The 27,317-nt window shown below is 44.4% G+C and overlaps 1 protein-coding gene across 2 annotated transcripts in view; it reads right to left on the bottom strand.

Annotated features, from left to right (window-relative positions):
• Positions 1-27,317, bottom strand: part of GRM7 (glutamate metabotropic receptor 7) — a 756,022-nt gene that overhangs the window by 19,051 nt on the left and 709,654 nt on the right. Inside the window, exons 11-13 of one of the 2 annotated variants that reach the window (XR_004971482.1) lie at positions 26,717-26,990; positions 26,492-26,612; positions 24,439-24,503 (exon numbers count right to left, since the gene is read on the bottom strand). The exons of the other annotated variant lie outside the window; for it this stretch is intronic. The gene's annotated coding sequence lies outside the window, so the exon portion shown is untranslated. Of the gene's footprint in view, positions 1-24,438; positions 24,504-26,491; positions 26,613-26,716; positions 26,991-27,317 lie in introns of those variants that run through there. 2 annotated transcript variants of the gene reach the window in all.

The raw sequence follows: 27,317 nt of genomic DNA, 5'->3' as shown, positions 1-27,317 counted from the left end.
GAGGAGAAAGCAAGTGAGTACGGCTTGGTGACACGTAAGGTCCTTTCTGCTGGCGTGCTCTCATGTAAGCAGTTTCTAGTTGATGCAGTTATGCTCCTCTGATGTCACATGAGTGAGGAATAATAGCACGTAGTAATAGATTTTGAAAAGCAAAGGGCAGAGAGTCATCCACACTGAGCATCCTGGGCACAGTTTTCTGTCCGGAATGCTCTTCTCTGTCCTCTCTCCCTCTGAGGAAGCTCACACCTGGAAGTAGAATCTCGCTTCTGTCCACCACCTGTGACTCTCCCTTCCTGTTAATGATGGGGCATTGTACCTGGTGAGCTACAGGTTGCCAACAGATGTCCAAAAAGAAGAAGATATGTTTTCAGTGGGACGGGACTTTGATTTATCTTCGGCCCTTGTATTTAAATCCAGGTTTCCGTTTAGATTGTTATAATTTCTATATTTGAATAATGTATCCATTGCTTCTCTAAAGTCTAAGGCGGGTGATGGATTGAAACACCCATCATATGCAGCAGCCTTTGGCTGAGTGGCTGACTCCTGCGGTTCTCTGAGGGAGAGCAAATGCCCGAGTTGTTTCCAGACCTTCTATAACGGCCTGTAGATTTCACCTGATTTCATCTTCCCAGGACTGCGGTCAGCAAGAGGGTTGTGCTTTGCCTCTGTCTGCTGGCAGAGATTTCAATATATTTTTTAAGATCAACATTTTGGAAATATTTTCTACCCATTTTTGATGATTTCAAAATGAAAACCCAATTTGCCCTATCTATAAGTCATCCATTTTTAGACAGGGAAGAAGAAATGGGTCACCAATCATCACTCTGAAGAGAGGAATGGGAAAAACCATTCCTTGTCAGGAAACGAATGTACTCCCAGGGGGACACCCAGTGCTCTAGCTTTCCACACCTGCAGTCTCTCTACAGTAGCACCAATGGTCAGGAAAAAAAAAATTAAATGATGCTCAGCACGCTTCATCAAGTAACTAGAATGGAGTATATATTTTTGAAAATAAGAATTTCCACTGTAAGAAATGAAACAGAGAGGGTATCAGGTAACTCCAAGCCAACCAGAAAATTCAATAAACATCAGGCACCTGATTTCCCTTGCTCAGCACTTAATCAGAGTTGCTGAAATCAGTTTGAATGAATCCGCTTACTTAACACCTATCTTTTTTTTTATGTTCTATAAATACAGCCCGCATATCAATTTCTGTAACTGAGCAAACTGTAGAAATATAATCAATCAGCAGCATCATTGAACCCATAGGCCTGGGATGTCCAAATGGACCACATTATGCATTCGAGTTGGGCTGCCGCCTTTCATTTCATCCCATTTCTGCGTCCTCTGTGGCACTCAGTGGGCGAACTCAGGCAATCACTGCTCTACCCATATTTTCTTTTTCATGAAAGCTTACAGATGCTTTCCACTCCTTAACATATGCCCCGGGCTTTGAGATGTTGATGTGTAAAGTACTAAACAGTGGTATCACTTTTGCTGAAAATGGTATTGGATAATGGTCAATTTAGAGACTCTACTCCATATTCGGAAAGCGTTATTCACCCTGTAGGTAGAATAAATGGAAATGAAGGCAATCAGTGTATCCCAGGCCTTGGGTAGTTAGGGCATGAGTGTGGGGAATTGCGCAGGCGCTTTATGATGGGTCATAAGGAGACAGCTTGTGTGCCAGTAGTGGGATGCAAATGGGCATGGATATGTCTATCCCATGTGTCTCTGAATTAGAAAAACACCCTCCACAGCATGCTAGAAAGTTCTCCATTAGCCAAGGTGCCCGAACTTTGAACTAGACCTTGGATTTTCTAAGATACTCCTGAACCCAAAGAACATGATTGGTTCTTTGAAAAGGGAGGGCCCGGTGGTGCAAAAGGAATGATACCGATCAGGAATCAGAGAGAGAAAAATGACGCTGTGGAGGGGAACTTGATTTTGGGGGGCGGGGGCTGCTGAGTTCCTGCAATCTCCTTGTAAGAGGGGGTGGAAGTGAGCAAAGGAGAGAAGGACACACACACACACACACACACACACACACACACACACACGTGAAGAAGGACTAGGAAACAAACATTATTTTTAAAAAATAATAAAAGAAGGCTGAATTTGTGACCTTTAAGTTATATCTTTGTTCAGTCCATATATGCAGAATGCGTCTGAGTAAAGTATTAATTAATGAGACTCTGGAGCTAGACTGTGGGTGTCTGCCTTCCTGTTTTGTTACTTATTGGGTAGTTAACCATTCTTTGCTTCAGTTTACTTAACATTTAATAAGATTAATAATAGCACCCACTCCTTGAGTGGCTCTGAGAATTACATAGGTAAAGTACTTGGTACTCACTGGCACTTAGCAAACATTTACTATGCACTTGCTGTTACTATTATGTTGGTCCCTGACAACCATCATTCATTTGTTGCCTTCTGTTTCTTCCACTGCTTTCTCTTTGTCAGAGACACATTTGGAGACAAGGAATAGAAATAAATTAATTACAAGAGAAGGGCTATCCATTTAATAAGAAATGTGTGGTGAATTCCTTTGTAAACTTATTTTGGACCCATAAGGGATTCTAGAGATCTGGTTTGCTTGCTGCGGGACTGAATCTTTTAGTTCTGAGCTGCTCTTCACGTGTACTCCCAGCCTTGGGCATGTGTGGTTTCCCTTCGCTATTTAAGCCACACAGTGGTGGTGGCTGCTCTGCCCTGGGCAGCTGGAGGGCCCTCTTCAGCATTCTCCAACAGAACGAGGTGCTTTGTTGGAGCTACATGGATTTATTCAGATTTGTTGGCTCATTGTGTTGGGTTTGGCCTCTGTGACTACCCCTGAGCCCCTCTCCCCACCAGCTCAGTGCTCCCCACCTCTCAAATCAGATTGGTACTATTTCCAGGTATTGCACAGTCCCACAGACCCAAAGAGTGAAGAAGCTTCCAGAGGTGATTAGAAAGGTCCTCCAGCTGGGCAGTGTGGCAGTTATGATTTCACTCCTTCCATGAGCTCAGGGACGGGAGTTCAGAACTATCTTCTCTCAGTTTCTCTTTCTCAGTGTGGTCCAGAGAAACTGACCAGGGTTACTGTCCAAGGCGGACAACGGGGTCAGAGGTCTTACACTCTGTGCTTCCTTCTCCTCTAGCTTTGACAAAAGCAATCTCCCATCGCCTTGACCTCCCTTTTAACACACGGGTTGGTGGAAAAGACCGAGCTAGGAGGAAACAGGCATGGTTCTCTGCTCTTTGGTAACCTGCACAAATATCTTAGGGACCTTGCAGGGGCCAGAGGATTATCGTGTTGCCTCCTTTCTCACTAGCCATCACGCCAGTTTAATTCAGAGATAAAGAAAATACTCTTTACTCTAAAAGAGTTTATGGTGTGCCAGTGATCTTTAATCATTCTTACTTAATAATGATCAACTAAGTCATTATCCTTACAGAGAAAATGGTATTTTCTGGTTATAGTTCCTTAAACTGAAGAGCATGCAATACCATCTTTGAGTGCAAGTAATACTGACATTGAATATATGGCGTATCGGGCTCTGAGAAGCTTAAGATGCCTCCTTGGAAAGGGATCTTGACTATATTTAATGTGCTACCATCACTCAGCGGATGCAGCTGCTAACTACTTTAGTAAATTTTATAATGGCCCCTCATGAGACTCTTACACCTAAGGAAGTATTTACTGCCAAAAAACAGCTGGGTCATAAGTAAAGCTTTGAGCTGAAGCAACTTATTTATATTCAGAATTGCTCAGACATTCCTTACAAGATTTCAAAGGAAGGGTACACAATAATGTGCTAATTCCCTTAGGTAGAGGTTTGTTGTATAACTCCGCCTCCCCAAGTCCACTTCCTTTTAGTGTACAAGGAAAATTTTTGAAGAAACAATCCTCTTATAAATGTGTTTTTGCTAACATTTTTTTTCAAAAATATTATATGAATCAGTAATAAAAATACAGAATGGAAACTACAGGATTGACAACAAAACACACAGAAAGCAGACTCAGTACTTAAAGACACAGTAGTGGATAGCCTGTGTGTGCTATGCTCAGTGATGGAGAGATGACTCTGAATATTGGGGTTTCAATACTGAATGCATGTGCTCTACTGACAGTCCTTAAGAAAACAAGAATGCCACAGTTGGGGGAGGGGCTATTGGACATTCATTTACTTACTATGAACCAGTTCTGATGAAAACAGTTCATTTTCTCCATGGAGTGGAGCAGGGGACTACTCGTGTTGGAAAGCAGACTACCTTTAATTTTAGGTGTCTATGTTTGTGGAGATGTTTGTTTAAAGTTCTAACAGTGAGAATAGCAGCTTGGTCAATGGAAAAAAATTCCAGTCTCAATAGATGAGATGTGAAGCACTTTGACCTCTGAATCCAGCTCAGACTTGGCTCAGATGTTGGTAGATAGGGCTGCAAATTTCCCTGTGGGGCCATTCAGTGAGGAGCCCCATAAAACCCACAGAAGCAGAAGGTGAGAAAGATGGACTGTTTCTCTCTGAAATCAAAAGGCATGTTTGTGGTCCCGGGAAGAGCCTTGAATGCCTTGTTTTTGGCAAGAAGAGCCTCGGTTCAGCCTCCGCTTTGGCTGGGCAGAGAAGCCACCAGCTGGGTGGCTGTTCCTTTGCCATTGGCCTGGGGCCACAGTTGACTTAGCATTTCCCACCTGCACACGTTCATAGGTGGGAACGTAGCCATGCTTCAACTCAGAAGCTCCTCAACCCCATCACCCCAGGGGATCATCCTAGCTGTGGCTTGCGAGGGGGTCTCTGTGGACTTGGGAGAAAATGGACTTAGTTATAGGCTTTCAGGATCCAACCTGTTCTTCAGGGGAGGACATTCTGCCCAGAGGGAAGGATGTGTTGGCGGCCGGTGGCTGGTACCAACAGGCTGCTCAGTAGATAGATAGACACACACACACACACACACACACACACACGAGTCAGCTGGAGGCAGATTGGGAGAGCACACTGGTGCCAAAGAGCACTTTTCAAACTGTAATGTGCCCGTGAATCACCTGGAGGTCTTGTTAGAATGTAGATTCTGACTCAGTGAAATGGGGTGGTGCCTAAATGCATGCATTTCTAACAAACTCCAGGTGCTGTGGCTACTGGCCTGCAGAGTAAGCATCGAGTATAGCAAGGAGTTTGGGGCCTTTCTAGAAATTTACAGCACTGTCAGGTTCTGTTTATCACTCCCGGCCTTGATGCCACACTCAGTTAAAAGGAGGACTGGCACTTTTACGAGACCATTCCAGTCATAAAAGTGGAGATGACTGAAATAGGCCCAGGTTGGATGTTGTTCTTTGGTTTGAGATGCTGACATGCTCGCCTCTATTTTCCATCATTTGCTGCATCTGTTTAAAGAGAGCCTGTGCAAACATTTTCTCCCCTAGAGGAGTTTGTTTACTAAAGCATTCAGGATAAGCAGGCTTTCCGGGTGGCACAGATTGGTGGAGTATTTTGGTTTGCATTTCCAGCTTCATTCACTAGATAGCCTTGGCAATGCATGCTCATTAGCAGGGGATCAGAAACACCTGCCTTCCAATTCTGCACCACAAGATGGACAGCACAGGCTCCTCTGCATAATTCCAGGAAAAAAAGAGATGCTGGGGTGGTCTTTAAAAGTGCCCTTCTGTATGTCCATATCAGCTTCTTTACCAAGTCTGCACTCCTACTACCAGGAACCAGGCAGTGTGTGTGTGTGGGTGTGTGTGTGTGTGTGTGTGTGTGTGTGTGTGTGTGTGTGTGTGTTGGGCGGGGCGGGGTCGCAGGGGGTTGCTCAAGCAAACTCAAACCACTGCCAAGGAACAGCACTCGTGGCCTGTACTACCCACACAGCCCAGGGACCAACTCCATTTCTTTCTTTCACAGTTTTAATCATTGGTATGTCCTTAACATGAGTTATTCCAAGAACTTTATTTGGCCTTGATGCCTAGACTAGTCTATGAGCCAGGTGTTTTACCAATGAGAAAACCACAGTTCAGATCTGGTAACTTGGTCAAGGCCAGAGTAGAAATCAAAAGTAAAACTGGAATTCACACTTGTGTCTGCTCCTGGGTGGGTTTGTAACCATTGATACCCATTTGGGGGGTTCCACAGGGGATGAGGTATGGGTTGAATTTAGTCCCTCTCAAAAATTATATATTGAAGTCCTTACTCCTGATACCTATGAATGTGATCTTATTGGAAACTAGAGGCCCAGTGCACAGATTCGTGCAAGGGTGGGGTCACTTGCCTGGCTGGTGATCAGGGCCTATGGGGTCGTCTTGCCCAGTCCTGATTGGGCTGATCAGGGCCAGCCGGCCAGGGGGAGGGACTGCGGGAGGTTGGCTAGCCACGGAGTGTTGGCTGGCTGTGGGAGCCCACTGGCCACCAGAGGGCAGCTCCTGCATCTAACGTCTGCCCCCTGATGGTCAGTGTGCATCATAGCAACCGGTCTTTCGGTTGCTTAGGCTTTTACCCATAGATAGAGCTAGAGCTAGAGCTAGAGATAGAGATAGAGATAGATATATAGGGTATTTGGGAGGGAGGGACAAAGAAAGATGAGGGAGGGATGGAGATTCAGAGGAAGAGAGAGACTGTGTTGACCTAACAAAACAGGCCCTTCTGCTGAGTTTAGCCCAGGGGATCATTTGGGGCTACAGCACAATGTAGCCAATAAATGGTATCAAGACTAAATACTCTGTAAGCTCTGTTTCATGTAATACACACACACACACACACACATGCTATGAGGAAGATATCTTTCATCATTTTCATGTCATAGATGTTAAAAATTGAGGCCCAGAGAGGTGAACTTGCCCAAAGCCATTGAGATAGTAGAGCAGCCCAGAATCCATCTGTCTGATGCTCCCATCTCCTGACCCTAGTGTGGTGGGCAGCAAGGCTTGTGCCACCTGGACAGCTGTGAGTCAGACACAGTGAAGCTGTGAGTATAGTGCCATATCCTGGAGCGTGGTCATGGCTCAGCAGAGCAGAAATGCTCCTTGTAAGGAAGTCACTAACTGGCAAACGCTGGTACTAGTTTCAGGCACTTGCTCAGTTACTTAGTTACCATGTAGCTCAGGTAGGTGCAGAAAGAGCAGGAAGGACATGGACTGTTTTTGTTCGTTGTTATTACATGTTGAAAATGCTAGGATGACTGATCGGTTTATGCTTTCCATGGACATATTCACTTAGATTGCAGTAACCTGAAAAGCGATGTGATTTCATAGTCATCAACCAGGGAAAGGTTGGTCCTGATATGTAACACAGGGGTGATGCAGCAAGAGAACCGGGAAGGGAGCTGTGGCCCAGTGTCAGTGGTCTGTTCACTGATTCGGCAGAATGTTCCCGAATGCCTTCTGTGTCTTCGAAGCATCTTGTCTCTGAGAAATCTTACTCTGAATAGAGTCAGAGGTCATTCAGATCACATCGCACTCTTTATCACACCCTCAGTGACTGGACTGCCACATGCTGTGCTCTAACCTACAGCCCTGAACTCATTCCCTTCCACTTCCTCCCTCATCACACTTGCCTTGTTACCATTCTAATGCATGCCACCTACCTCAGAACCTTGCACTTCCTATATGTATGCTGCACATTTAATGCTTTGAAGGCCTTTCTAGAGATATTTGCATGGCCTGTGCCATCTCATCATGCAGTCTCATCTCATATGTCACCTCTTCAGGACATCTTATCTAAAATAGCAACCCCTAGCCACACTCTATGCCCTAAATGATTTGCTGCACATGCATCACTTATTTCCCTTTCTTTTCCACTCAAACCTAAGCTCTGCAAGGGTAAGGACTTCTCATGGATACCACTGTGCCTGACACTTAGGAGCCACTCACCACAGATGAGTTGTGTGAGTAAATGAAACTGGGCAACCACGGAAGAGTGTGAGAGAGACAGGTACTGGGATATAGCAGGGCACAGGCGGGCCGTTCCAGTCTTAGGTCAGAGAAAGGCTCAGAGAAGGTGACAATAGTAGAGTGCTGAGGTCAACATAAGGTTGAGGTTGAGATGAGGGAAGAAGGGAGGAAGGTTTCTGGCAGAAAAAAATGGCATATTTGAGGGGATAAATATTGTTCAGCATGAATGGGGTGCAGATTATGACATTAGGGATTGGGACAGATACATCTAGAGCAAGGTTCTTTCAAGAACTTTGTCCCCCACGCCGATGAATCAGGACAAGGATACCTATGCAGTGAAACAAAAGCCTGAGCCAAGAGAAGACAGCAGAGCATCTCTCTTGTTAATTATCTGGGCAGGACCAACGCCCTACCTGTCCTCCACCCTGTCTACTTAGGTAGATGCTGTCTGGCCTGGAATGTTCACTTAGGTCTTTGATTTCTCCTGTGGTTCTGGTGTTCTGGTTGTCTTCCTGATTTACTCCTGGTGGCATTTTCTGGCTCGGTCCCAGACACATGAATGACAGGGTAAAACAAGACCCCCGGAAATTACCTGTAATCAAAATGACGGGTAATCTCTGTGAGTACTGTGCCTGTGAGAGACAGGTTTGCACTTGGTACAAAACCTTTGCTGCAGCAAAAATGGGTCCTGTGAGGTTTTCAAATTAGAGAGACATTGTTTTTTTATGAAAATATCTTTGGCATTACGCATTATTTTTTCCTGATAATGAGACTGATTATGGATACTGAATATACTTTATGAGGAAATATGCTGGACCTTTTTAAAAAGTGCAAACAAAAGTGCAAATAGATGCACTCGTATAATTCTTACACTGTAGTATGGCGGGTCAGCATTGAGATACCATATAATTCTTACACTGTAGTGTGGCGGGTCAGCATTGAGATACCATATAATTCTTACACTGTAGTGTGGCGGGTCAGCATTGAGATACCATATAATTCTTAAACTGTAGTGTGGCGGGTCAGCATTGAGATACCATATAATTCTTACACTGTAGTGTGGCGGGTCAGCATTGAGATACCATATAATTCTTAAACTGTAGTGTGGCGGGTCAGCATTGAGATACCATATAATTCTTACACTGTAGTGTGGCGGGTCAGCATTGAGATACCATATAATTCTTACACTGTAGTGTGGCGGTCAGCATTGAGATACCATATAATTCTTACACTGTAGTGTGGCGGGTCAGCATTGAGATACCATATAATTCTTACACTGTAGTGTGGCGGGTCAGCATTGAGATACCATATAATTCTTACACTGTAGTGTGGCGGGTCAGCATTGAGATACCATATAATTCTTACACTGTAGTGTGGAGGGTCAGCATTGAGATACCATATAATTCTTACACTGTAGTGTGGCGGGTCAGCATTGAGATACCATATAATTCTTACACTGTAGTGTGGCGGGTCAGCATTGAGATACCATATAATTCTTACACTGTAGTGTGGCGGGTCAGCATTGAGATACCATATAATTCTTACACTGTAGTGTGGCGGGTCAGCATTGAGATACCATATAATTCTTACACTGTAGTGTGGCGGGTCAGCATTGAGATACCATATAATTCTTACACTGTAGTGTGGCGGGTCAGCATTGAGATACCATATAATTCTTACACTGTAGTGTGGTGGGTCAGCATTGAGATACCATATAATTCTTACACTGTAGTGTGGCGGGTCAGCATTGAGATACCATATAATTCTTACACTGTAGTGTGGTGGGTCGGCATTGAGATTCCAGAGGCCCCTCCCACGGCCCGTCTGAATTCTCAGAACACCCACAGGAAGAAAGGGGCCATGGGTCAGGCGGGGGAGCAGCTAATAGCACCCCAAGGCTGAGTGTGGGGAATGGAAATAGGAGCCAGGGTAGTGGGATGACCCATCTGCAAGGATACCTTTGCTGCCCCCTGTGGATGCCAGCTCCCTGGTATGGAGAGAAAGGGGTTCAGAGATGATGAATTTAACCCCCTCCCCCAACCTAACATTCTCCATATCAATGCAGGAGTTCGATAGCAGACATTTTCAAACTTGTTCAGAACCCTAACGCAATCCTACCTGGCAACCCAAACAGACAACAGATGACAGAGAAGCTGCTCTGGCTGATACAGAGGGAGGAGCCCACTCGGCCACCCCAGCCCCATACCCCCGGGGCCCCTTCATGAGCCTCCTGTGCCATGTTTATAATGTGGTTTGTAAACTGGATGCACACAAACATGTAAAAATTAAATATAATTTGCATATTTTTATATATAATATTTTCATATTTTATATAAATTATGTGGGTTTTCTGAGACCGAAGTCCAGCCTAATTTAAACCTAACCCACACTAACTCACGTGTCACCCCAGGTATTTACTTTGGCTTGTACCTGGCTGCTGAGTGAGCTGGGGGACATTATCCGACCACAGAGCAGCATGCATCATGCATCAGGCTACCACAGTGAGTGGGTCCCACCCTCCCCTACGGCCCTCCAACTCTCCATCCAAATCAGGCCTGGCCATCTTCCAGGCAAATTCCCTTGCTCCTGTGTATGGAAGTTTGGGCTAGCTCTCTAAACTCCCTCAATTTCCTGTTCCTGTATCCATGAACTTAAATGTGCTATTCTTAGCTGATTTCCCTCTGTCTTATCCAACAGACTGTGCACTCCTCCCGTCTACTCCTAGTTAGCATTTGAGATTTGAATCCCATGCCATCTCTCCCAGGAAGCCGTCCCTGACTTCCAGGCAGAATTAGGTCCTTTCTCTTTTTACCACTGTAGCACTCTGTGCTTTCCACACAACCAACCAACCATTCTAAATTTTTTGCCATATTTGCTTACTGTCTGTACTATTCTTTGTTCACTGCTTTCTGTATACCAACTTTAATTTACTTAAAAAACAACAACTAGGGCTTATTCTCAATAGCAGTATACATAAAAGTGTGTGTTTAAAGTTAAACAAGAGACACCAAAACAGAAAACTAGGTATGTGCTATTGAGATTGAAGTTAAAAAAGGAAATCAGAGATTCGGGGAGGCAAATAAAAATGACAGAGAAGAAACTTGTGTCCTATAAAATCTCATAATCATGTGAAATTAACCGAGATGAGTGCTCCCTGAGATTCCCAAGTTTCTATTATAAACACCCCAACGTTCCATTTTATGAATTTGGAAGGCAATAAAAAGCTTGCTTTACAAAGCGTGGAACATAAGAAAAATTGGAGCCTTTATAGTGATACGTTCTTATTGTGATGCTACAGAGACAGCCTACTCTGCAAAGAACAGTCAAGAGGCCAGAGAGTGAGACCAAGAGCATGCGGCACAGGAGCCCACAGTGCTTCAAGCACTTGACCATGGCTCTGTCTTGGCTGGAGAGCCAGCACGGGACAGAAAAGATCGAGGGGACTCAATTTCTGCAGCAGTGACAGCGAGTGTCAAATCAGCTCCTAGGAATGCTTCAGAGGCATCTGGCCTAAATGGTTTTGGAAATTTCTGGTGGCCATAATGACTCCACCATCTGCTGGGCGTCTTGTAAATAATATTTTCACCGTGCTTTAAAATAGATCGCTTCAATAAAGGAATAGATGGCATAGCAGCGGTCACGCCAACTTCGCATGGTGCTCCTGATTATCACACCATCATTTCCTCATTATGTCAAGTGTCAGTCTCCATGGAAACTGCTTCATTTTTTTTGAATGGCAAAGTATATGCAGTAGTTGTGCTAAACAGGAAACCGTCCTGCCTCTCCGTGTTCTTGTGGTTCCTTCTCAGATGGGCGAAGGGAAGACCATAGACTCTGGCCGGTTACCTGACTCAGTAGGCAAGAAACAACTAAAGCAAGGAACTTAGGACTTGGAGGAAGAGTACCATGCTTGGAATGGAGACCAGCTTCCTTCTTAGGCAATCTCAAAATTCAGGTTTCCCCTAAGATGACCACAGGAAGTAGGGTTTTGAGTCCAGCAAGAGAGAATAGAGAGAAATTCTAAGACACAGCTTTTCAATCTAGTAGGTATAAAACTAGTTCTGGGCAAGGTGGAATCTAACCTTGGTTCATTTAATCTGCTTCCTATAAGAAAAATAGTCTACTCTTACAACCTTATATTCCTATTTCAATGCAATATTGACTTGAGCTCCGTTTCCACTATTGGTCACATAAATCATCAATTTTTGATGTCATTGGAGTACGATGCACTAAAAAATTTAAGTATGTCTGGCCTTTTGCTCTTGGCTCCTGGGATGTAATTGCTGTTTGCCTGGTGCCTTGGGCTAGCCAGATAGTAACAATGTGATTTAGAGTCGGGGCTTTGGGTCATGGGGTATCAGTTGGTCTGGAGACTGAGTGCAATCAATCAATCATGCAGATATAATGAGCCCCAATAACATCTCTGCACACAGAGGTGGGGAGAGCCTGTTTGGTTGGCAGAGCTGTGTGTTGTCACACGTGGATGCCGGGAAAGGAATACATCCTGACTGCATGGGGAGGGGACAGAGGAAGCTGCATATCTGGTCCTTTTCCCAGACTCGGTCCTGGTGTTCTTGGCTGATTTTAATCCCTGTTAAACCACAAATGTGAGTAAACAGCTTTCAGTGGGTTTTTCTAGCAAACAATCAAATCTGAGAGTAGTTTTATAAATTCTCCAAACTTGTAATTACAGTGGGACCTTGACTTACGAGTTTAATTCGTTCCGTGACAGAGCTCATAACTCAAATTACTCGTATGTCAAATCATAAAGTGAATGAGTGAGACACGTGATGCTGGGCTGATGTGGCGTTCACTGTGACGTTCGCTGCACCAACTAGCGGTGGGGTATCTGAAGCTGGCTTGTAACCCGAATTTTAGCTCGCAACTCAAAGCAAAAAATTGGCCGAGAGATGGCTCTTATCTCGAAGAACTCGTTAGTTGGGACACTCGTAAGTCAAGGCCCCACTGTAGTATCAGAACTGGAGACATGTTTGAGGACTGCTTCCTTTAAATATTGTAGCTGGCCAAACTTCTTCAGACAAATATAAATTATTATTGAGATTCTGCATAGGGTCATGCATAGAACATATACAGATAGACAGAGATATCTTTGCGAAGACATCCAAATGATTGGCCATGTGTATTGGAGAATTCGCCCTCTACTCTATAGTACAGTTAAGTGATCCAGGATAAAATCAGTCGGATTTGGGTACTACAGCTCTGTTAAGGTGGCATCAGCCTACTGTATGTTTCCATGTCTGGGGCCACAGAAGTCAGTCTGAGTAAGTAGGTAAGCACTACAGTCCATGTCAGTGGGTTTTCTTACGGGTGGAGAGGTAGAGTTGGAAGCAGACTCAACACCAAATCTGGCTGCTTTTACCTCTGAAATACTGCATCTGGGTACATCCATGGTTCTGCACTTTTCCTTCACTTCTCTCCACTTCCACTACCATCTCTGTAATCAAAGCCAAAATCACCACCATAACTAATAAAATATCTTCAAGCTGAATTCTGATTGCATACAGCTATTGCTCTGCACACCTGCTAGAATGATTTCTTTTAAAAATGTGAGTCAGATTATGCTTTTATTTTTTTCACCTCTTTTTCTTAAAAGCCTTCAATGGCTCCCCATTGCTTTTAGAACAAAGGCAAACATCTCTAATTTGTTTTATGAAGCTTGGTCTGACTTGACACTTATCTCCCTGCTTCATCTTGAGCCACACTTCCCCGCTCGCGCTCTCTCTCCACTCTAGCCACACAAGCCTCTGTTCAGTCTTCCATAGTTGCCAGGCCTCTGCAACAGGACCTTTGCACATGCTCTTCCCTTTGCCTGTATGGCTTTTCCCACACTTTGTATTTACTTATATCCTCACATCCTTCAGGCCATTTTATGAAAGCAACTCTGGATCTCTGTAGATAACTTTCATAGTTATCTGTACTTCTTGTTCCCAGAGGTCTTTCACTGTTACAGTTTCACATTTATTAGCTATTATTTGATCATCTATGTTCTCAGTAGACTGACTTCTTTGCATCTGGGTAGATCCACGGTTCTGCACTTTTTACAACAGCATGTGGGCTTCAGCGCAGACTTTGTTCTGATAATGATGATAATGCAGGATGCTAACAGCTGTCCCTTTCAGACTGAATATTGTTGGAATGAGTGACTATAGAGTAAACATAACCTTTTAACATCATCATTTGCAGGAGGAGGTGCTTTCAGATGTTTTATCCTAGTGGATTTGTCCTGAGCCACTTTTTCCAAAAAGTGCCCTTGATATCCAAGGACTGCATAGTAAGATAAGGTATTGCTCTCTTGGATTCCTGTGATGTATAGTGTTGATGGATCTGGGGGTATTTAGAACTAGGGGAATCACTCAAAGCTTGGGGTAATCATATTGATTATGTCTAGCAAGCTTAAGTTTTCATGAAAAAATAATTAAATATATTAGGGTTTATTAAAATTTCTTTTTAATCCTCACCCAAGGATATGTTTTTATTGACTTTTAGAGGAGAAAGGAAGAGAGAGAGAGAAAGGGAGAAACATGGAGATTCCTCAAAACTTAAAAATGGAACTTCCATTTGACCCAGGGATCCCACTTAAGGGAATGTATCCCAGCAATCCCGAAACACCAATCAGAAAGAATAGATGCACCCCTATGTTCATAGCAGCATTACTTATAATAGCCGCAATCTGGAGACAGCCCAGGTGCCCATCAGTAGATGAGTGGATAGAAAACATATACATTTACACAATTATAATACTATGCAGCTGTAGAAAAAGAAGGATCTCTTACCCTTTGAGACTGCATGGATGGACCTGGAAGTATTATGCTAAGCAGGATAAACCAGTCAGAGAGAGACAAATATCACATGATCTCACTCATATGTGGCATCTAATGAACAAAATAAACTGATGAACAAATAGGTCCAGAGACATGGAAGCATGGAACAGAAGGACAGATCTCAGAGAGGAGGGTGGTGAGGAAGAGATTAACCAAAGAACTTGTATGCATATATACACAGCCCATGGACACAGGCAATAGTGTGGTGAAGGCCTATGGGGTGGGGCAGGAACCACATTTGGGGGCTCAAAGTGGGGGGATGGGGGACATCTGTAATACCCTCAACAATGAAAGTAAATTTAAAAAAATAGACTTCAGTGTTGGACTAGTATTTGTATTAGTTTAGCTACTACTACTATCTTTCTCTTTTGAACTTCTTTTTGAGTTTTGAAATGTCATGAAAAACAGAAGTGGTTTTGTACTCTGAGACTGTTCATGGTAAGTCACACACCTTCCTCCCCCTTATTATTTAAGAGCCGACTTACTGTTAGCAACTAGATGAAAATCTGCAGTCTTCAATTAAGATCAGTATATATGACAGTGTAAATGGGGCTTGAATACTCTATTATTTGTCTTTTATTACCCAGGTGCTTTAAACCATTGTACTTGCAAGAAAACCTAAACACCTCATATATGTAATTACAACTTGCCATATTTTTATGTTTTCTGCTGAGACAGAAACACCTTCAGATAATAATAGCCACCTGAATTATGCCAAGTTTTCACATTCACTATGTAATTCACTTCTACAATGACTCGGTGAGGTTCGATTCACTGAGTGGACTCACACTTGTCAAAGGAGTTAGGTTTGAAAGTCCGCGTGCCTGGCAAGCATTGGGCATGTCAGAATTTTCCTTCACAGTCTAGCCAGTGATGGTGAACCTATGACACACATGTCAGAGGTGACACGCGAACTCATTTTTTTGGTTGATTTTTCTTTGTTAAATGGCATTTAAATATATAAAATAAATGTCAAAAATAGAAGTCTTTGTTTTACTATGGTTGCAAATATCAAAAAATTTCTAGATGTGACACGGCACCAGAGTTAAGTTAGGGTTTTTCCAAATGCTGACACGCAGAGCTCAAAAGGTTCGCCTTCACTGGTAGTCAATCCACATATCCAGAGTGTGGTCCAAGGACCAGCACCATGGTCAGCACCAGGTGCTCCTTAGAAATGCAGTCTAAGCAACCCTGTGAATCCACAGCTACACTTTAACAAGACCCCTGGGTGATCATATGGACATTAAAGTTTGAGAAGCCCTGCCTCACATTATTCATTAATCTGTAAAGCCTGCTACTGTGGAAGCGAAGAGTCCAGAGTTACTTACTGGGGTTCTCTTTGCATTTTTGCTGAGGCTTCACTTCCCCCAGGAGTGGAGGCCTGGCTCTAGACTGACTGAACAGGGAAAGCAAAAAGAGCAGGCTTTCTTTCCTTCGCTTCCTTCTATCATCCCACCCTTTTTCCCTATAGATCCCGTGTGTCTGAATTCACCTTAGTTGAAAATACAGGCATCGCCACTCCTACAGTGTTTAATATATCAGCTCTGAAAGGGATTGCCATCCCCCATGGGCCAGGGGCTGCGCTAGGAGGTGGTGACACAATGTCAAGGAGAAAAAACACCTCCTATCATTACGGAACTTAGTGTGGGAATATGTCTACCTGGGGATGATTATTAGCAGGCCTGCATGGCACGAAGAATACTATGCTCTGTTCAATTTCGTGTGCAGTTGCCAAATAATTCTAGTGAAGAACACCTCCTGTTAGGAATCCCTATAAACTGACCCTCCACTCTAGGCTAAGAGGGCGTTTTCTGAGTGATATCGTCATCCGTGTATCTACACTCCTCCTCCAACTCTTAACTAAGGCCAGAGGGATGGAGTGCAGGTAAGGCAACTGCATGCATCTTCTGCACGCGTGCTCAGCCCCAGGCCCACAGCAGCCAAGGAGAATCAATGGTGTTGAGAATGAGAGCACTTTCTGGGAAGGCTGGGTGGCGTGCCAAAAGGGTCCTGTCTGTAGCTCTGCCAAAGCCCCTCACTATTTCGCAGGCCCAAGCACGTCTCGGGCTGCTTCCAGTGCCAACCCAAGCTGGATATCAACGGTCCCCAACTAGTCTAAGCAATGTCACGCTCCTGTTCCCCGGAGGAAAGGGGTGGGAATGCTTCATTGCGCTGCCCTCTTGGGGTTTTATCAATTGCACTTTCTGGCTGCTCACTTTCTGCTCTGTTAACATCTGTCTTGGAGAAGACGAAAGCTTTTTCACTTCTAAGGAAGGAGTCACCCATGAAATGAGGGCTGATCACCTAATCCTGTGATCTGAATTTCTTCCTGACACCTTGTAACTGCTTACATTCATGCTGGCTGTTTGCTGTCCTTATGATGCCACAAGACACTGCTCAGTGGCCCCGTCCTCCCCCCAAACAGTGCTTGGCAGATGTCTGGGGTTTGATGTCTTTACATGCCTTTCATCAGAGCAGAAACTGCACTTCGCGGTGGCTGTTCTCCCCGCACAATGGCCGGGAGGTGCTCTTGCTGTATAATGATCTATCATGTTTAATCAGAATTTGCAACTTCCCTCCGAATGACAGGAACAAAGCTCATTTTACAGGACATTTATGAATAAATCTATTTACTATTTATGAAGGATTTAAAAGCTTAGCAATCTTCTTCCAAGATACTCTGTAAAGCTTGAAAAAACCCCAGCTGTTTCAAATTTCAAGTCATTAGTGGAATGCCTGAACTAGGCTGAAGCGTTCTACTTGAGTATCGTTTTTAAAACAAAGCTGTTGAAAACAGTGTTCTCTATTACCTATTTCCCCCACTGCCACGCGAGCTGAGGGCCTGTTGCTCCCAGGAGAACTGCTGATGCAGAGGCCTGGATCCTACCACAGCGGCCTCCCAGTCAGAGCTCACAGTGAGATGGACGGGCTGTGGGGGTCAGGTTTCTGCCTTGAGTTGAGGGAGGGTCACAAAGTGGCCGGGAGGTGCTCTTGTTGCAGGCAGATTGTGGTCTTATCTGAACACCAGAGTGTCCAAGAGTTCCCAGGTAGGTCTGATCTCTCCAAAGTCCTGAATGATTCTCTTAAACACCGAATGGGAGGGGACACCAATTATTGATGCCAGCCATGCATCAGACCACATCCTGGGACCTCAGCATATGCCGTCTCATTCAACCTCAAAGAACCTGGTGGATGAGGGACTTCAAATCCCCATGTTGACAGACTAGGCAGCTGAGAGAGGAAGATGCCTGTGCCAGAGTTATACCACGTTGATTTGAAAGCCCTTGACTCTGAGCTGAGGCTGGCTTTCTGTCAGAGACACAATGTTTGTTTCTTCTGGCATCATAGGACTTTTCATGGGAAATGGAGTTATTCTTCACAGAAATCCATATTAAAAACTATGATATTGGCTAGAGGCTTGGAACAACACTCAATTCCAAATGGTCATGGCAGTTTTGTAAAGAGGATAAGCAAAGAGTTCTTCCTAATCCTTCCCAGGGACACAATAAAGAGCTCACTGGAAGCCAAAACAGGTAACAGGGCAGGAGAAGGCTCAGGTTTGAGGACGGCATGGAACTGTACTCTTAGGTCAGTGTTTCTTCCCCACCTGAGGTACAGTTCTGAATTAGATCGTTTGAAAACCATCTTTTGTTTTAGAAAAGTGACATGTTTATCTTAAAATATTTAGAAGGTGCATAGATCTTTTTTCCTGTTTATAAAAGTTCTGCTCAGAACACATACTCCTTGGCTTGACATTTTGCCCACTTAGGGCCTTGGGAGAAGAATATTTCCATCTTTTTCACGTTGCCAAGTGTCCAGTAAATGTCCCTACAAAGTTGACACATCGTGTTCACACTCAAGCAGCGACAGGGAATCTGACATGGGGGCTTCTTAAGAAAACAGGGTGTTCAGTGTTTCCCCAGATTCAGAGGCTTTCTTAGCTGAAATGAGGCTTTGAGTTTTGAGCCTTCAGATCAAGGATTGGCTGCCTTCCGGGGAACACTGGGTGAAATGGTTGCCTGACTTCTGCACTGTTCTTATGGAAGATTCTTCGCTATCTGTAGCTTTAGGATTTCTGAACACACAAGGTATAAAGTCTGAGAACACATCCTGTTTGTAGCTGAGAACTCAGAGGCCTGCCTTGTCTCTCACAGAACCTCCTAATGCTTCTTCCGGTTCTGTTTTCTGCTGCTCCCCATTGGTGAAGCCCCAACTGGCCCCATTCTCTCTGCAGGGCTCACTCCCACAGCCATCAGAATAGAATTGCAGGCTATTTGCAGTGAGTTCTAATATATTTTCTCCTGCCTCACACACCATGCGCTTGTCCAGTGGTTTTCAACTGGGCATCTGTGTCCTCAGAGAACATTTGACAGTGTTGAGGGACAGTTGTCTAGAGACGTTTCTGATGTGCATAATGGCAGGACGGAGATGCTTCTGGCATGTAGTGGTTAGGGGTTAGGGGTGCTGCTAAGCATTCTGAAATGCACCTGTGTAGCCCCAGCTACGACTAGTGCCATGGTGGAGAAGCCCTGTGTTGTAGCTACAGGATCTTCCTCAAACATTCCGTTTTCTTATCACTGCAGGGGGCACTACAGCTGCCAGAAGCATGGCCTCTGGCCTCAGAAGGCGCAACCTACTCTCTGGGTGACTCTGGGAAAGTGATTTGCAATCTCTGTGCCTCACTTTCTTCATCTGTAAAATGGGCCTAATGATGCATATCCAATAAGGTTTTTATGACTAAACGAGCTCATACATGTTAAGTACTTGGAACAGTGTTGGGTTTCAGAAAGAACTCAAGATTTGCTACCTGACACAGCATCTAGTAATGTTGGCACAGCTCATGCCCCGTGACTTCATATAGGATGGTCCTGCTGTCTGGAACACCCTCTGGCATGTTGGCCTGCTTTTTAAGCCACAGTTAGAATGTCTCCTTGTCACCCCATGAGAGCAAATGGCTATTTCCGGCCTCTTTACATCCTTCTGTGCATCCCTGTATCATGTCTGACAGGAGTCAGATGTTCTGCTTTCTCCTCTGCACTGTGAACTACCGGAGGAGCTGAGGCCAGTCCTGTCTAGGTTCGCTAAGCCCAGGCCCTACAACAAGGAAGGCTGCATAAATCACACCGGTTGGTTGGGGGTCAGGCTCCATCGACAGGAAGACGAGTAGAGACAAAAGAAAGACTAAATTCTCTCTTTCTTTTCAAACTGCATTTACTCTCTTTAGTAAGCCTCACAAGGCTATTTGCTTAACAATAAGAAGCCCAGATTTCAATCTGGCATATGCAGTGTCTCTAAGCCACGCTCTAATGGTGCCGGAGGACGACAGCTTAACAAAGTGCAATACAGAGCCCTGTTTCCTCCCATCACACACAACACACTCCTCCCCGGCCTTGGGCACATACACAGCAGATGCTGTTATCTGGTGTGGATAATCCACTTCCTCGTCTTCAGCAATCTATCTTTCTTCTCCATTCTGGATTGTTCGCTTTCTGTAGATAAGGCCACTAGTGGCTACTCTTTGCTGGTGATCATCTATAGGTAAAATAAAAACGTTTTGTTCCCTCTCGCCCCCCTCCCCGTGAACGCACTATAAATCTGAATCTTCTATAATGAGGGATTTTTCTCTCCTTGGTGTAAATGTGAACTTGTCAGTCTAAAGCTACTGCAGGTTTTCATAAAGAGATGCTTGGGTGTGATGGGACCTTAAGCTACTTCCATCACTAATACCTGGAACCCCCTGAGCTATATAGTTTGTGTATCTACAGACTACATCGCCACCTCCCTCCATGTGACGCCCTGTGGTGAATGAGATGCTGTGTGTGCGCGCATATGAGAAAACAAAACTATAAAATGTGTATAAGGGCAAGCTGATTGTAACAGTTAATTGATGATTTTTAAAAAATTGTCTCTATTTTTCTTTTTATCTTTTTTCTGCACTTGTAAAACATGGGGTCATTGATACTACTTTATTGGCATTATTTAGTGATCAATATAATTAATTTTGTGTGTGTTTTCCTTAAAAAAAAAAAATGGAGCACTTAAAAGTTCAGAAATAGAAAGCAACAGCTACTTCCCCTCCCCCTATGCAGCCGGTTTATAGCTTAAGTTCTGGAATGAGCATCCGAGATGCTGGGGGATGGTTCTCTTCAGGGGCATAGAGCTGGCCTGGGGCCAGGGTGGTACACCGGCTCTTGTTCCTGATGTCCCCCGATGGCTTAATTGCAGAAGTTCTCCCCAAACAGAAATTGATAGCAGCCATCCCTCCAAACAATGCGTAACATTACTAACTGTCCGTGATCCACATAGAATGTCTGCTTGTCCAGAAGGACAGACTTTCCTTTTTGCCTGTATCCTCCCTCATCCTTACCCGCTGGGTGAGGCAGCGACCAGGCACTGATGCCCGCAGCTAGCCATAAGCAGGCCCAGGAGGATATGGTGACGTGACGGTGAGGAAAAGGACCAAGCAGTTCCCAGCTGACATCAGGTTTCCAAAACTGGCCAATCACAGGTGAGAAGTGCCCACAAAGGCTGTTTGCGATTGTGCCAGGGCCTGTGTTCACTCCCTTGAACACTGAACTCGGCTTTTTGTCCTTGAACAACGTGGGTACAACACGTGAACAGACACACGGCTTCCGTCTGGGTGGTGATTCAGAAAACCACCCTCTCTGCTGGCTACAGGGTCCCTCCACCGGACACCTGGTGAGTCCACGCTGCCACCTTGCCTACTTTCCAAGAATTATGTGCAACTTCAGAATCAGACGCCACGGAGCCTTATAAATCATGTATGAAAGGAATGGAGGGGATCTTCCCAACTGAGAGAAAACCGTTTTCGGAAAACATTTTGTTGTGAGTTCACAGTATTTATTGCCCACTCCACAATGCAAGCCACTGTTTAGAGGCTATAAAAGAAATACTCCAAGAAATGGGCCCCATGCTCTCATGAGAGACTGTGTTTTCAGTCAATGGAGAGTGCTAAGAACAAAAGCTATCTATCTCTACGATAAGGAAGGCCTCCTTCTCCTGTTTACCATGGCTAGGTGATGGCTCAGACCTTTCGCGACGATGGCGATGTCCTGTATCTTCGCTGTCTAACTTGGTAGTTACTAATATGTGTGTCCACTGAGCGGTCAGAATGTGGCTAGTGCAACTGAGAAACGCAAATTTTCATTTTATTTAATTCCAACGAATTGAAATTTAAACAGCCAAGTGTGACTAATGCCTACCATGTAAGCTGAGAAGCTATAGCTCGGTTGGTAATATTCATAACTAGAAGAGTAGCAGCTAATTATTGAGCATTGTATTATATGCCAAGCATTGTATTATGCATTATATGCACTAATTTATTTTTTAAAGTGTATTTTTATTTATTTCAGAAAGGAAGGGAGAGGAAGAGAGAGAGAGAGAAATATCCAGCAGGAGGTGTGCAGGAGGCAGCTGATCAATGTTTCTCTCTCATCGATGTTTCTAACTCTCTATCCCTCTTCCTTCCTGTCTGTAAAAAATCAATATATATATTGATTATATATAAAAACATATATATATATATATATATATATATATACGAAACATCAATAATATCAATAATGAGAGAGAATCATTGATTGATTGGCTGCCTCCTGCACGTCCCCCACTGGGAATTAAGCCTGAAACCCGGGCATGTGTCCTGATCGGGAACCATGACCTCCTGGTTCATAGGTCTACACTTAACCACTGAACCGCACCAACCGGGCTATATGCACTAATTTAATCCTAATGAACAACTCTCAGAGGTAATTACTAATATTATACCCACTTTACAGATGAGGCAACTGATGCGCAGAGAGTAAGGACTGAGCCCACATGACAATCTAGAGCAGGGCAAAGTTGGATTTAGCACCTCGGAGTAAGGGCCCTAGCACCCTCAGTTTTAACCTGTGCACCAGCCTGCCTCTCCATAAGATGACAGTGAATTTATTAACCACAGGACATGGCAGCATGGGTGATTGGGCAGAAAGGCATGAAAACCATCAAAACATGAAAAACGATTTAAAAATAGTACACTCTTTAAGGACTTCAGGGCTAAATAAATTCAGAGTTGCCCTACTGAGTCGCTTGGAATAATTGCATAAGGATGTGTCAACTCCCTTTGCCTACACATCCTGTGGCCCACTGAGCTCAGGGAAAAAGAAATATTCCCCCGTTTTCTATTCCATGTTGTCATGGAGATGCAGCCTCAAACAAAGATGGTGCTGTTTTCCGCTCCAGTAATAGAGTTCGGCAATTAGCATCATCTTTATTTAGTCTGCAACAGCAGTCTGGAAGATCTCTTGAGAGAAGACCTTGAAATAGCTGCCCACAGTGCGAGCAGGCAGACAGAGAGGACTTCCTGGGAACGTGGTGAATGCCGCTGGTGCGATAAACCTGAAAACACTTAAAAAATCAGTCTGTTTAATATCCTGAAAAATGTTCTACTGTGTGATCACCATCACATCAACACCATATGTGGGTGTTGATTATCAGGCAGGATTGTCAACAAAAGTTCCCGAACCTGGATGTGAATCGGAATCCCTGGGGAAGAGCGTTCAGCACGCGTGACATTTTGATGAGCATCAGGGTGGGGAACAAAGGATTTAAATTCGACCAAAGTATAAACTCAAGTGCATTTCAGATTTCTTCTTGGCACATTTCTGGCCATAAATCGGATTTTGAAATTGGCCCTTGGTGTTTCCTTACATATCTGGTACTAACAGGTGGTAGTGATTGAATGTAAAGTCGCCAGGATGGCGACCGTGTTGCTGTCTGGAGGCCTGCCGTCAGGGAATACGCGGTGTTATGAAATTCGATGAAAGCTGAGTGCGTCTCAGTGTGGTTTCCTGAGTGGCTCCTCTGAGAGCGCAGTAACATTTTGGCTTTAAGACACTGCTGCTCTAAAACAGGGTCAATACTAAACAGGTTGAAGACTAGGCAGGAGAGGTATTGATATTTCGATTTGAAAATCCTGCAGGTGTTTTCAGACGAAAAATCAGAGGCAGACGGATGACTTGACACGCACACTTTATTGCGGATGGTACAGAAGGAGAATGGGTACAAGAGATGGCAGGGCAGAGGATCAGACTGGAATCTCCAAATTCTTTCCTAGAGGGAACACAAGCAGAAACATCCAGTTAATTTAGGGCACACCATGGCGACACTGCTGCCTACCATCCGAACACCCCCCGTGCCGAACTCCGGTCCGAGAGCTGTGCTTTCTGTGGTCCTCACAACCACCATGTTACCCACCGAGTGCCCCGAGGCACAGGGAGGTGTCCGCATTCAGCCTGCGTGGCCTAAACCATAGTCCCACACGCTGATCCCCTATTCCACTTTGTTCTCCTTTATATGGGTGTCAGGTAGGAGCCCTGTGAGGGCTACTGTCCCTGCTACTTGACCCAGAATAGACTAAGAATTCAGTACTCAGGAGGAGACTGGCTTTCTCAGGGGTGCGTCCGGGTAGGGATTGCTCCCCCATTTGGTGGCATTGACATCATTCTTAAAGCCCCAAGAAAAGGTTCCAGTGGGCCAAGGTCTCAAGACTTGTTTCAGTTTAATGTTTCCTTATTTTGGACTATTGAGAGGACATTGCTGGTACGTGATGAGGACCACCCAGGACTAAGCCCATACTGGAAACGGGGCAAGGTCTGTTCCATTCATTGAATGCATCAGCGGGCTGGGTAGCAGAGCCTCCCCGGGATGCTTAGAAGGGTGCAAAAACGGTAACTTGCCTGGGACAATCGCCTGACTGTAGGCCAGTGCAGATGGTCAGTGCGGTTGCACTTTTTCACCTGAATGGAAACAACAGCTCAAGTCTCAGTCTGGACTTTGGCAAACCCCGGGAAGTGAAAATGCAAATGAAATTTGCAAACATGACAAGAATGAGGGAAAGAGGAATTAAGTTCCCAGAACAAAAACCTAGCATTTTTCATGCTAATCCTAGGTGGCCAGCTTAATGAAATTTTTTAGCTAACACAGATGATAATGAGCCTGTGGCCAGTGTCTTTCTACAGCCTTGCTGTGATGAAGGAAGAGAGAGAAGAAACGGGTGATGAAGCTGTGGTAGGGATTAGCTTTCCACATTCGTGGGAGAGGAAAATGTCCATTTGTAATGCTACCAAGTCCTCTTTTGGATTTGTCCTTTGCTTAGGTTTCCATGCCAAACCCCATCACCGTATGCAGAGGTGGTGTCTGCTTAGAGCCATCGGTACGTGACGTTTTGTGATTTTAACTGCGAACAGGCTGCGCTCAGCCCTGGATGACCTGTAGGTCTTGATTATGTTATTCAGTGGATTTCAATGACTTCTCAAGAGTTCAGCATTTCCAGCTCTAGAAGGCCATGCTCTCGGAGGCAGGAACTATACTCTTTAATTTTCAGACGATCAAAAGAATCCAGGAGTAGGTGAAATAGCATCAAGTAGTCTCATCATTTGCGGTATCATTAAGAGGAAAAAAAAAATGGAAAAGGAGGCCACGTCTCTCATTCCAAATGGCCCTGAAATCAGATGGTGATTAACAACTTGAAGCCCCGGAGGGCCTCGCTCATCTTCAGGAAGCAACTGAAGAGAACAACAAACAAATGCTGATTAGATGGATGATGCAGCCGGAAAAGTTTTGCTCAGTTCCGCTCAGAAAGACCTATTGGAAAGGATTCTGGCCAGAGGACCCGAGTGCAGGCATCCACTGGGCCCCGCATTGCTTCACAGCTCTGAGCCAGGTGCCTCCTATTCGGAGTGGGGACAAGGAGATTTGTCTCCATGGATGGCTGAGCACTTCGTAAGGCTGTAGCAATAGGGATGATTCGGTGCAATTATCATCATGGTAATTGATATTGTTGTTGTTGTTATTAAATTTCTGTAAAGAACTATGCCAGGTCCTTTGAAGACGGAGATGAATGAGCCGGGCCCTCCACAGAGTTCTCCTTTTGAAGTAAGCTTGAAAAATACCAAACTTCAAAGTATCAACGAAGATCTCTGAGAGGTTTTGTTAATTGATGTTGTTGCAGTATCCTGGTCTCCAAAGGAAACCTAATGTGTTTTCCCAAGCAAAGATTAAGGGACTCTATTGCACTCGGTCATTTTTCTATCACTCAAGACATGTCCCAGAGCTGTTATTTGTACTTAAAATGCTCTTCGGCGTGCCAGCTGGCCTGAAGTTACCTGTCGAAGTTAATCACATGGAGTGGTTCATATATCAGGGGCTCTGAGCCTAGCTGTCCCGCAGCAGCCTGGCTGAGTGACGGATGGCCTGGCCTGTCAATTCCACCAAGACAAAAGCTATTAATGAGCCATCACAGGACCACAGTGAGCCATCTCTAGAACAGGGCTGGTTGTGCCGCCAGAGGAAAGGATGCCTGACTTCCTGGGCAATCTAGATGTCACCCCCCTTCAACTCTGATGGCTTATGGTAGACAAAAACGCACCCACCCATAAAAGAGGAGAAAGGAAAGCCAATTAAAACAGAGACAAGCTGGGACTAACAGTGCTACACACAGCCCTTTATAAAGGAGGGCTTTCCTTTATGTGTTCCCACGCCACCTCTGTGGTATCCCAGCAAGGAAATCTGCTCCCACCTTATCCAAGAGGAAACTGAAGATCAGGGAGAATGGGATTCAGAGCTCCGTGAGGCGAGTAAGCTATGCTACCCCAAGTATCAGAGTCAGGGTTAGGACCCTGATCCAGTTTTCCTTATTTGTGGCCAGAGGGAAAAACAGAACAAAAACAAAAACAAAAACAACAGGACACACAAGGTCATAACTGATACTTGGACCAACACTTACAGCAAGGGGATTGCTGATTCCTGTCATGTTCTTCTAAGAGCTTGGGTCGGCTCAGCAAGATCAGGCTTTGGAGACGTGTCTTCAGGCCTCGTGATGCAAGCTGGGGTCCTCTGAGGTTACCCTGAGAGAGGGCAGAGACACAGAGGTAATTCAAACCTAATTTTAAACTTGAAAAGAAAAAAAATGAGAATATTCATGTGGATCATTAAGAGAAATAATGATTACCTTTGATTCCTAGAGAAAGTTATTTTAAAATGCATCCAAGTTCCATTGCACAGCCAAAAATAAAAAATAAATTAAAAAAAAAAAAACAAGAAAGAAAGGAAAACAAATCCTCGAAGCTGCGCCATGTCCTTAGGAGGCAGAAACAAGTCACCATCACTTGAGTCCAGAGAAGATGCTCATTCACAGTAATTGGGAGGAGGAAGATTGTAGAGATTAACTGACCTTGGTTTAGGACACACACTGTTTCTTTACAAATGCAAATGATGCCTGGGGCCTACAAGACAAAATCTGTCTTTAATGCCAGTCTCTAAGAAAATGCATTAATAATAATAATAAAGAAAAACACCTATTGATTGTTTATGTTTTTACCATAGTAGACACTAGTAGATGCTATAGCTATTTAAAACAAGTACTTAGGATCCAATTCTACTGGTAAGTTTGAAGTCCAGGTGCCCTTTGAAAGAAAAATGGTATAGATATCCGTGGTCCATAACAGGAAAGAAATAGAAATAACACTTGATTGGTTTTATACATGGGGTTCACTCATCAAAGGTAGATCAATTCCACACCTGCAGATGCAGTCCTGCCTGGCTGGTTGAAA

Source organism: Myotis myotis, unplaced genomic scaffold, assembly GCF_014108235.1.
Source record: "Myotis myotis isolate mMyoMyo1 unplaced genomic scaffold, mMyoMyo1.p scaffold_m19_p_13, whole genome shotgun sequence".
Lineage (NCBI taxonomy): Eukaryota > Metazoa > Chordata > Mammalia > Chiroptera > Vespertilionidae > Myotis > Myotis myotis.
This window is presented reverse-complemented; position numbering and strand designations above follow the sequence as displayed.